General features: G+C 40.8%; 1 pseudogene; it reads right to left on the bottom strand.

Moving 5' to 3' along the window:
• Nucleotides 1-5,267: 5,267 nt before the first annotated feature.
• On the bottom strand, nucleotides 5,268-10,080 carry LOC109438383 (maternal embryonic leucine zipper kinase pseudogene; annotated as a pseudogene).
• Between the last annotated feature and the right edge of the window lie 79 nt (nucleotides 10,081-10,159).

The raw sequence follows: 10,159 nt of genomic DNA, 5'->3' as shown, positions 1-10,159 counted from the left end.
GGTAACTAGGTGTTCTATTTGCTTCTTGGATTCGAGGGTCCAGTTCTGTCCACAAATTTGGGAAGTTCTCATTGACAATTTGTTTGAATATATTCTCTGTTCCCTTCTCTCTTTCTTCTCCTTCTGGTATGCCCATTATTCTTATATTGCTCTTTCTGATGGAGTCAGAAAGTTCTTGTAGAGTTCTTTCATTTCTTTTAAGTCTCAAGTCTCTTTCTTCTTCAATTTGTGTCATTTCCAGGTTTCTATCTTCGATGTCACTGATTCTTTCCTCCATCTGGTCAACTCTACTACCTAAGCTGGTTATTTCATTCTTAATTTCTTCTATTGAGTTCTTAATCTCGAGAAATTCTATTTGGTTCTTTTTTAAGATTTCAATCTCTTTCGTAAAATGCTCATGCTGTTCTTTGATTGAGTTTCTGAGTTCCTTTAACTGCCTATCTGTGTTTTCTTGTATCTCGTTGAGTTTTTTCAGAACTGCAATCTTGAATTCTCTGTCATTTAAGTCACATATTTCTGTATCTTTAAGTGCCTTCTCTGGAGATTTTTCACTTTCTTTCTGAGCTATCTTGTTGCCTTGGTTATTCATGGCGATTACTGGTTTACTATTTCTCTTCCTAGACATCTACAGGAGTGACTTCTGCAACAGGTTGATAGAAAGCGGTCTTTCTTTTGTTTGCCAGAACTTGTTGGTAGAATGTTTTATTATTTCTCCAACTGCAACTTATTTTTCTTCTCCCACACAGTAGTGCTATGTTTTCTCTGCACTATTCCAACTTCTCACGCAATGGGGGGATTCCCTGGGAGACGGGCTTCACCTCTGTTAATAGTTCGTCTAGGTCACAGGGCGCAGTGTCCCGGTGGGTATGCGGAGAGCTTTTGATGTTCGAAAGCTCTTCCAGCTGCTGATTCAGAGCCCGTATATTTCAGCAGTTCTGTTTACTCCTGCAGGATCCACCCAGATAGGTGGGTTCAGGGGCGGGGTGAGTTGTGAGAGGTGGCCCAGAGCAATGGCGGCGACCACCACCACAGCCGGTCCTGCTTCCACAGCTCTCTCCCCTTTGCTGGAACTAGTTGGGCTGTGAATTTGTGTTTGCGGTCCACAGATCTCAAAACAGCAAATTTTCTGTTGTTTTGATCTGACACTGCTACTGTTTCGCTTCTAGCACCGGGCAGGTGGGGGCGGGGCGAGCTCTGGGAGGGGAGGGAGGGGGCGGCTAGTCTCAGTGCCTAAGGCTCCGTTCTCTGCTCGGCAGTGTGGGCTTAAACCACCGCCTTCAGCCTTTTTCCCTCAGTCTTTTCTCCGAGGTCTCTGCCGTGAGCGTTGGGTTCAGCCGTGTTATATGCTGCCCCCTCAGCCCTGTGGAGCCCTGGCGGAGCCCTAGCAGTCCGATCTCCCGCAGCTGCGGTAGTTCCGGGAAGCAGCGAGCTCGGCGCACTGAGCTAGGTCTGCGTCCTGCGCCCGCGCGGTTCCGTCTCCGCGCACTTCTCCCTTTCCTCCTCCCTCCACTCGTGCGAATCTCCCACCTGTAGGTGATTTCAGTCGGTAGTGGGCCTCTTCGTCTTGCCTGTCTGCTGTGCAGGGAGTCCTTTGTGGAGTTTTTGTTGTTCGATTCTTTGTAAATTCCAGGGGAGCTTTACAGAGGCTCACCTCACTCCGCCATTTTTCCGGAAGTCGAGATTCATGAAAATTTAATACTAAAAAGGACATTAAAAATCACCTAGTATTGGGGGTGGCCGGTTGGCTCAGTGGTTAGAGTGCAGTGCTCATAACACCAGAGTCGCCGGTTCGATTCCCACATGGGCTGGTGTGGTGACAGAGTCCCAGAGAGCAGTTTCCAGGCTCTTGGCCTCCTGTGGGGAGGTGCTGGTTCGGGTAATGAATGACTATCAACTGTGATTGGTTGGCCATCAGCTGTAACCAGTTAGCCAATTGGCTACTGATGTAACTGCAGGGCTGCGTTGATTGGTTGGTTGGTTGGCAGGCAGAGAAGTGAATGGCGGACTGCAGATGTGTGGCTACTACTGTGTGTATCTCGCCCGGCCACCAGAGAGAATATAATGGTATGACTCTCCTATTTATAGCTTCTTGTGTGTTCCTTTTTGACCTAGCCACATCCTGCATTCTTATGTGGGGAGCGGGACCAGAGGCCCCGCAGGCCACTCTGCATGACAGCCAGTGAACTACACCCTCTACAACTAGATTGAAAACAATGACTTGACTTGGAGCTGAGCTGCGCCCTCCACAACTAGATTGAAAACGATGACTTGTCATGGAGCTAATGGGTCCTGGAAAAACACTGTTGCCCAATATTCCCCAATAAAAAAAATTAAAAAATCACTTAGTATTAAACCATATATATATATATATATATATATATATACACACACACACACACACATATATATTTATATATATATATATATATTTTCCCTTTTTTTCTTTTTATAGGTGAGGATACATACTAAAGCCCAAAGAGGAATGTGACATGCCCAAGGTCATATAGCTACTAGTGGAAATCAACCCTGGCTTCACACTGGAATAACTGGGAGAGTATTTCAAAAAATACTGATGCTTGGCACTCATGGCAGACAACTTAATCAGAATTTCTGGGCCTCTGGGCGTTGAGCACTAGCACTTTTTAAAGCTCCCCAGATGTCTCAATGTGAAGCCAGAGTTGAGAACCACTAAGTTAGACGAAAACTCAGGTCCTAACCTTGTTCCAGAGTCATCAAAGCCATGGCAGTCTCTCATTCCTCATTCTGAGCCCATGGCTGACTTGACTAATGGATTATTGAACTCTTTCCTGGTCTCCCTCTCATTGTTCCCGGAAGTTACCACCTGTCCATCAGCACTTGGAGACAACCTGAAACCTAGCTACACCTGGGCACTATACCTTGCTTCTTCTAAACAGTCACAGAAAATATCTGAAAGTATTATTTTGGTAAAACTGGGGTTCTATATTCTCTCAATCCAGTGTGTTTATCTTTTAGTCCATTAGGGCTCTACTGGGGAATACCAGGATGAAAGCCCTGGGGTTTTTCAACTGAGCTTGTGCTCTAGCTGGTCTTACAGAAAGCAACTTCTTTCCCGTTTTACACAGATGCAGATTAGTCTTCCTTGTCTCTGAGTCCCAATCCTCTCAGCCCCCTGGTAATAACTTGTTCTGATGAACAAATTCTTGATAAGGAGTTAGTCCTCCTTAAACACTTGTAATATTTAGAGTGCCTATAAATGGCCTTCAAGACAAATGTATTGAAATGACTGCATTTCAATACTTTTTTTTTTTTTTTTTTTTTGGTATTTTGTACTCCTCTAGCCAGAGATGAGCCTTGAAGTCTAACAATTTGGATTTTATTAGAATCAATTGTATTCAAAACTGAGAGCAAAGGGTGTAGACCACTGACTTGGATGTAAAAACCAGGTCCAGCAGCCTGGGTCACCACCCCCAGCCACTAGCCTATGTCATGCACTGAAACCACCTTGTTTCTAGTTGGAACCAGAGTTTCAGTTAGATTCTTGAGGCTGGTCAATCTCCCAGGGCTCAGATCCCTATTGTTTTTCCCTAAGTTTCTTCCAGTCTCTCATCTCAAAACGGTTCTGTTTTTCTTCTCCATCTCTCAGCATCCTGTTCCCCCCCTTTCCCCACTGTTGTCTCTTAGCCAACTCCTTTCACCATGCCTTCTGGAACACCCATATCGTGGCAAAGTTCACATACCCTCATTCTGCCTTAACAAATATGGCTTTCTTAGAAATGCTTCCCTGAGGTTCTTTCATTCTTGGAGTGTAGGATGTCATTCTTCTCCCCCTGAGTTTAACAGGTGAGGATGTGAAGTCCTGGAGGGGAAGGAGTAATTGCGAACAATAGTACCACACACACAGTACATGTCACTTGGAAAAACTGTTTGTCATCTTTGTCTCCCAACTGCTTCTTCCAATTAGTTCAATTTTTATCCAAGACTATATGATACAGATTTCTTAATTCAATCTGACTTATCATTCTACTGCAGTCTCAGATCTTAGCACTCCATACCCCATATTCATTGTAAAAATCAAGCCAAATCAACATACTTGTAGTTCTTCAAACACATCAAGACAACTTAAGAATCATCTCCTACAAGGAGGAACATCCTTCCCTCCCACCCTCATTTAAATACCTATCCTCTGTGAGGACCTGTCATGCAGGGTGACAGGCGGGGTCTCTTCTGGGGTCTCTAGTCCTGCTACCTGCATAAGAACGCAGGATATGGCGAGGCCAAAAAGGAACACCCATGGAGCCATAGACAGGGGAGTCATACCACTATAGTCTCACTGGCGGCTGGGTTGGAGACACAGGAGGCAGGAGCCACACGATGCACAACCCGCCGTCCACTTGTCTCTGCCAACCAACCCCACTTGCTAGCTGCAATCCACCTCTCTGCAATCCATAATCTACACTCCGCCATGCCATGCCAGGATGCCACACCATGACACCACACTTTGCTATCTTAGCTGCAGCAGTTGTATCAGTGGCTAATGGCTAACTGGTAACAGCCGATGGCCAACTAGTCACAGCTGATGACCATCTACTACCTGAGCCAGCACCTTTCTATGTGAGGCCAAGAGCCTGGAAACTGCTCTCTGGGGCTCTGTCCCCACAAGACCCCATTTACTTCTCTCTGAGAGCAGACGCGGTCTCAGCAATAAGTGGTTTCCTTGTTTCCTCCACTGAGTGAAAGCTCCAAGAGAACACAGATCATGTCATTTTGAAGACCCATGTCTCTCTGACCCCAGAATCTGAGCTCTTTCCCAGAACACATACCCTGTCTCCTAATGTATTCGCATGGCTAGCACAACACTGGGTCTATAAAGCATTTTAAAAGGAACAGTATGCATACCATTTCAAGCTAGAAGAAAACTTATGGTATTAAATTCCATTCTCATTTTATAGACAAGCACAAAGACAGTGGCTTACCCACAATGCTTCAGGAAGTTAGTGGCATATCTGTCCCAGATAGAATCCCCTCTACCACTGACAGATCATTCAAGACTTTAGAGTTTGACATCTAATCTCCAAGATGAATACAATAAGCACACAAATAATTATAATACAAGGTATTATATGAGAAACAGAAAATTCAAAAGCAGATAGAAAGAGAACTTACACCTTTAGGCTGGGGTGGGTTGTGGATAGGAAGGGTAGTCAGGATAGTGCACATCAGTTCTCAACCTTTTTGTTCTCAGGGCCCTTTTACACTCTTTAAAATTATTGTGAACTCCAAAAACCTTGTTTTATTTGTGGTTTTATTTATTGATATTTATTGTATTAGAAATGAAAACTGAGAACATTAAAAACTATTAACTTAAAAAATAATAAACCCATTACATGTTGAACTTTTATGAAAATACATTTTCCAAAACAAAGTGAGAAGAGTGACATTTGTTTTACATTTTTGCCAATCTCTTTAATTTTTGACTTAATGGAAGACAGCTGGATACTCATATCTACTGCTGCTATCCCTTTAAGATGTTTTGGTTGAAACCTTAGGAGAAAATTTGGTCTCATGCAGACATGTAGCTGGAAAAGAAAATTTTAATAGTCTTTTCTGATGACTGTAGCTATTCTTTAGTACTATTAGATTGGTGCAAATGTAATTGTGGTTTAAAACGTTAAAAATAAACGCAAAAATTGCAATTACTTTTGCACCAACCTAATATATTAAACTCGGTGATAGTTTCTTAGAAGTTAGTTGAAATGTGGAAACTGAAATCATATCAAAGAACATTTAGTAGTCTGTTACATTAAAATCCATCGGTCTATCTTGTACTTTAAATATATAGTTTTATAATATCATGTATTGGTCACTTGGTAATATTGGTTTGCTGAATTATACAGATCTCCCAAGTATTGTCACGTTTCATTATATAGTATCAAAAAAAATCACACTTGTTCCTATTACCACTAGTCTTATCAGAAAAGTCTTTAAGTATGGGGAAGATGTAATACTTACAGTGGTGAATACAAGTTTTCCAAAATTCTAATTTTTTGCATGAAGACTTGAATTTTACCATTGGGAACACATACTGTTAGTTATTTTCCTGTAGGCGACTCAGTTAATTTTCGAGAAAATGTATGCCAGATATTCAATATTCTGAATACTCAGTTTATCTGTCAGTTTTTCTTTCAGACAAAAATGGATTCCATGAAAAGTGGTTTGTTCAGCTTGCAACTCAATCACAAAAGTCCTTTTTGTGTACTCCCTTTTTAGTAACAGAATATTAAAAAGACAGGTTCTTGAAGGCTGATATTAATAAAATTAATAAATTTTGCTACCTTTATCAAAGACATTCTTTTTTTTATTCACAAATGGTTTTACTTCAGAAAGAAATTACCCATTAACAGGAGACATAGTTAAGAGCTTATATTCACATATGGAAGTGAATCTAGGAATGTCAACAGTTACTGATACACAAAGCCACATGATTAAAAGAGACAGAACAGATAATGACAGAAAGGCTGGCCTTACATTCATCTACAAAATAATATCTTTTGTTTAAAAACAAAAAGATACTGGTCTTTAAGACAGTTCTTCAGAAACAAGTTTGTCGTTCCAGTGGACCTGAACAATCAAACCAAATGTACCAGTCTCCACATAGGCTGTATCACACCCATACTCATCCAGCAGGATGGAAAGCATCCATCAATTATACCTTGCAGCTAGATAGGATGTCTTCTACTAATCTCTTGTAAATCCGGGCATAACCTTAAGCCTCCTGCTCCTGATACCCACCACATCGGGTTTTTGAAGCTGGCATACTTCTAGTTCAAACTGCATTGTCACTTTGCCAAAATCTGACTGTGTTTGACACTTCAGTGTATAGCCCTTTTGTACAAAGTCAACGTGCTTTAGAAGAACAGATATTATTTCATTTAAGAATTGATATGGATTCACTAATCTGGTTGTGGTCACATTATAGTGAAGCTTTAGTCTTCTTGGCCCATCTTTGGCAGAGCCCTTTCTTTTGCTCCTGGTAAGCACAGTGATAACTTTATCCAACCTCTTTACAAGGCTCCCAAACACTTTGGTTCCTTTTCTTTTAGGAGTATCCTCTACATGTGCTTGGTTGAGATCCAGTTCCACTGAGTGACACTACCTCTCAGGACTAATGACACCTGTGATTAACTTCTCTGTTCCTGCTGAATTGACTGGCATTTTAATTGGGGTTTCTTTCAGGCACTGGTTTCTAACTTTCGAGGGTGTAATGATTTGGTGTAGTATTTCTCTTTTATGCTGGTTCTTATTAACTGGAGTCTGGCTCAGGAAATACAAAGCACTCTTCATTTTTTACAGCAGACTTAGGAATATATAAATTCTCTTTGTTCTCTAATTTATTGGCAGATGCTCTGTATAAAACTGGAGTTAATGATTTAGATTCCGAACGTTTTGATTCTGTCCAATGCTTCGCAAACTGTGGTGTTCGGGGAGTAGCCACACCTGTAGATGAACTGTCGTCACACCATTCATAGTCTATTAATCCAGCCACATCATTTTCATCACTTGTGGTCACATCTTCTAGACTTAAGTTTTTTGACTTGACATTTGTGAGTGGGGTACCATAGGAAACAGGAGGAAGCCTTAAACGAACTGGTTTTCCTCGAGCCTTCTTGGCTAGAAGCAGAAGATAGGTAGCTGTGAGGTGATCATACTGCCAAGGATTCTTACTTTCCCATTTGACAGGATAGTTGTAATCTTGCAAGATCCAGGAATGGCTCAGAAGATTTTTCACAGAAATCTGTTTCTTTGGGTCCACCTGTAACATTTGTTGAAGAAGCAGAATGCTACTGGGAGAGAGACACTTAGGAACCTCACATTTCCCTCTCATAATCTTCTTGTACAAAGCCATGACATTATCATCATCAAATGGTAGAAAGTCACACATAAGCACATATAGGAGTATGCCCATGCTCCAAACATCTGCCTCTGATCCCAGATATGATTTGCCTTGTATTAATTCAGGTGCTGCACAAGCAAGACTCCACAGCATGTCTGGAGATGGTAATCCTTGTTATCCTTGGGTTTTGCACAGAGATCAAAGTCAATCAGCTTTAATTTATGATATTCATCAAACAACAAATTTTCTGGTTTGAGGTCCCTATGAGCATAGCCCTGGCTGTGCACATAAGCAACCACAGATACGATCTGATGGAAGACAACTTGGGTCTCCTCCTCGGATAGGTGATCCTGGGAAATTATGTAGTCAAACAGTTCTCCTCCAGAACAATACTCAAGAACTATGAATATTTTGTTGGCTGTTTCTAACTCATGGTAGAGTAGACATATATGCTGATGTCTCAGGTTCTTCAAAGCATCAATCTCCGTTTTGATCCAGGGCAAATCACTCCCTAGTGCACTTTTATCTATGATTTTTATAGCTACCATTTCTCCAGTGAGGATATGACAGGCAAGTTTGACCTTTGCCACCTGTCCCAATAGTTTCATATAATTCATAGTTTTTGAGAAGTTCATCATAATCTTTCATGGTTCTCCTAGAAGTTCACTCAAAATTATAAAAAGCCTGAGGGGCGGAGGGACGGAGGAGCCCACCTCGTCCGAGGTGAAGTGGAGAGGGCGGAAAACACCTACCAGACTTTTCGAGAGTGCGGTTTGGGCTCTCAAAAACATTCTTAAGTGAAATTGGTTTTTGTACTGCAAGTGCATAATGCCACTGCTTTGGATCATGTAATTAAGGTGTCAGCAGGTTTACCTACATTTGCACCATTAGTGCAAATATCAACACAGTGAAAAAGGAAATTCATATCTTAGTGTTATGAAAGCAGGTTTGACCATATGGACCCCTGAAAGATTCCTGGGGAGTCCCCTGAGAGTGGACAACACTCTGAGAATCACTGGTGTACAAGATGAGGTATTGAAAAGTAAGTTGAATTTTGATAGCATGACGAAGAGTGGGAACATCAAGAAGGCAGTAAAACGTGAGGTGTATCTAAGGGTCAGTGGGTAGGATTTATTTGTTTGGAGAGGAGAGAAGCAGAGGCAGATGAAGTTGCAAAGATACTGTGAAAGGCTTGGAACGCCTTCATGATGATCAATTAGGTTTAAACCACACAGAAGAGGCTAGGGTGAGCGGTTTTTGTTTTGTTTTTGAAAGTTGTAATTTCAACTTATATAAAAATAAAGCTGGCCATGTTTACTAGTTATAAAATAAAAACAAGAGCATAGCTGTTTTTCTCATAAGGAATTCTAGGGAATGAAAAAATAAACACGTGGTAAAATGCTTTGCTGTAAGAAACATGCTGCACTTTTATGTTAATTTAGACAGCACTACTTTCAGAAGGAAAAATAAGAACACATGTAAGCACATATTCTGAACACTATGCTAGTTACTTTTCATGTTATATAACTTAATCTTTAACAAGCTTAGAAACAGATGTCACCATTCATATAGATAAGGCAAAATAAAGCCCAAAATGTTAAGTAACTTCTCAAGGGATAGGACTTTCAGCTCTGATTTTGTAACAGTTCATATTGTCATCCTTATCTGAAGGCATTTGGGGAAAGTCTGAAAACAAATTTATGTATCAACCCCATGTATATCTACATACCCCATGCAATCTTTTAAAATAGGGCACAAAATGGTGTCATAAACCCAAATACATATAAGACGTTGAATCTCTATAAAGAGATTGCATATTTTGAATCTTTTCTTCTCTTCAAGAACTATTTTAAACAATATGTATTTCTAGGGATAGTATGTGGGCTGGTAGACATTTTGTTAAAACGAGAAAAATCAGCATTTGAGTTACTGCTCAGCATCACAGTACTTATTGGATACAAAGACCTTTTTAGTTCATATTTTATTTAGTTCATATCAGATCTAAGAAAAGGAGGGAAAGTTAATTCAAAGTCATAGTCTGATGCTATCTTCTTTGGTCCAAGAAAAGAAAGATGCTAAGCTTACTGACATCAATATACAGGGGCTGGACGGATACTACATCAACATGGCTTGTTCTACGGCAGTTGGGCTTGCTCCTTTAAATACCCATGCTCTGTTACATATGCATGCACACACACTTATGGCATGTTTCTCCTCCTCGATATAAATCAATAAATTCTCTGTTCAACTGGATGGTTGGAAACTTTTTTGTTGACATTTTAAAAG

This window comes from Rhinolophus sinicus, chromosome 6 (genome assembly GCF_057876585.1).
Source record: "Rhinolophus sinicus isolate RSI-liver-muscle chromosome 6, RSI-T2T, whole genome shotgun sequence".
In the NCBI taxonomy this organism is placed as follows: Eukaryota; Metazoa; Chordata; class Mammalia; order Chiroptera; family Rhinolophidae; genus Rhinolophus; species Rhinolophus sinicus.
The sequence above is the reverse complement of the archived record's forward strand: the minus strand, read 5'-3'. Positions and strand labels throughout refer to the sequence as shown.